The following is a 2,045-nucleotide window of genomic DNA, read 5'->3' as shown; positions in this document are numbered from 1 at the left end:
CTGGATTTAACTTGAACCTTGTGACAAATTCTTGTATTATTTTATAGTTGGAAGGATTGAAAATCAAGTGTTGAGGCTGACTCTCAGCTACTACCACATTATAGCTCAATACCTGTTAGTTTCAGCTAATATATAATTAGTAGGGGTGCAACAATACATGTACCCGTATCGAACCATTCAATACAGTGCTTTAGCTTCAATACACACTTGTATTGAACAATACAGATTTTTTACATTTATTTTATCAACTTTTTCTCTAAAGATGCTCTGTGTTGAAGGATCAGTGGATCTGTGTTCGACTACTCCACCTTGACTGCATCGTCGTGTGCAGATCCACCGAGAAACTTGCTGTTTCAGCAACATTTAATAAAAAAAACTGTACTTTTGAGGTTCAACAAATGTTTATAATTAATTTAAATCAATTACAAGTTAAAAAGGGCGCGGAAATTTCTCTTTTTTGTATCAAAAAAATATTGAACCGTGAGACTAAAATATCGAACCTAATCGTGCATTTTCGGTATTGTTGCACCCCTAATAGATAGATGTCCCAGTATAGTTTTTATTTACAAACATTATTTTGAGGAGAAGAGAAGTTGCTTCAGTGTTACTTTACTGCAACTTCACTTCAGCTGTAAATTTGTCATGTGAGTCAGCAGAGAGGCTGAAAACAGCCCGAGGGTCTCTGTTTCAACCCCTCCATTCTGGAAGAAGTCTCCCCTGCTGAGCAGTCTTTCAGCAGCAGCAGAAACCCAAACAGAAAAAACTCCAAGGGCAGCTGCTCCACAACCATAACCTCTGCTTCGTGAAAACAAACCAAAAAATAAAATAAAATAAAATAATTGGCAAAGAAACAATATTTTTTCAACATCAGTGAAGTGTTATAAAACATCATTGTCATCATCGTGTTTATTTTAACACATTTGCAGAAAGCTAATATAACCCACAACATTTTTGAAATAAGGATCCCACATTAACATGAATTTATATTTCTTCATATCTGAACTGTGTCGTGTTTGAAGCAGAATCGCTGAGCGGTGACAAAGGTCAGCGGCTGTGAGGAGCTAAACGTGTCTGACAGATCAAACTCCAGTGACCTTTAGTCTCATTCAAGACGTCCATATTTTAGTTCTGCCAGGAGAGACGGACTCCAGATTGGCTTTATGATCAGCCAGTAAAGAAGGCCGGAGTGTGAGAGAGATTATCTCTGAATCTCTTTGAAGCCGAGTTTTTAAATTTACTCTTTGCCGAGGTCTTTAAAGTGTTTAGAGACTTTAATCTTTCAGCAAAATGTGGTTTATCTGTTTATAAAAAATGCAGCACTTTTAAAGATGAATGAAAACGAAAGAGGGGGATACATTTACAGAAGGAAGCTGGAGATTTGAATATGTGTGTTGACTCTCCTTTCATAAGTTACCAGTTTCTGAAAAATAACAGTTCAAAGCGGAAGTTTGTCAGATTCTTAACTTCTCAGTGACAGAATAAAGCAGATCAGAGCCCATCTGTTAACATTGGAAAACAATAGTAATAATGCATGCCCATCAGACAATTTTGAGTCTCAGCTTATATATGAATATGCTGCTTTTATGTTTAACTATTCAAAGGCTTTCCACAGTTATTAGTATACTTTTGGTGTATGCTTAATCCAAAGATCATACCTCTATGGTTCAATCTAAACGGTTCATTTTTCATAGTATTGGTGTTTACAAGATGACACTGATAGGTGAATATCGGGAAACAGGATTTTTTTTATTTTTTTTTTACTGTGTTCCTGAACACATCATAACTCCACCTCCACAGCAAGACACAGACTGGGAAAGGAGCCCGTTTTGAGTTTTGAGCTTCAAATACAATAAAGCTTTTTGGACAAAGACTACTCCAGTCATCAGAGAGCTGCAACATAAAACACTAAAAAATTACTTCATGTCTAACCACAATGATGGAAGTATGTCATTTATTCCTGTATGAAAATTTAATTAAATAAATTCGAACATGTCCATGTAAATAATCAACAGTCTCTGCATAGAAATCACTGCATTATTATCTCG

The 2,045-nt window shown here is 35.8% G+C and overlaps 1 protein-coding gene across 1 annotated transcript in view; it reads right to left on the bottom strand.

Moving 5' to 3' along the window:
- Positions 1-2,045, bottom strand: part of LOC106526743 (neurocan core protein) — a gene marked incomplete at its 5' end in the record, with an annotated part of 45,229 nt that overhangs the window by 11,654 nt on the left and 31,530 nt on the right.

The sequence above is a fragment of the Austrofundulus limnaeus genome, unplaced genomic scaffold, assembly GCF_001266775.1.
Source record: "Austrofundulus limnaeus strain Quisiro unplaced genomic scaffold, Austrofundulus_limnaeus-1.0 Scaffold3, whole genome shotgun sequence".
Lineage (NCBI taxonomy): Eukaryota > Metazoa > Chordata > Actinopteri > Cyprinodontiformes > Rivulidae > Austrofundulus > Austrofundulus limnaeus.
This window is presented reverse-complemented; position numbering and strand designations above follow the sequence as displayed.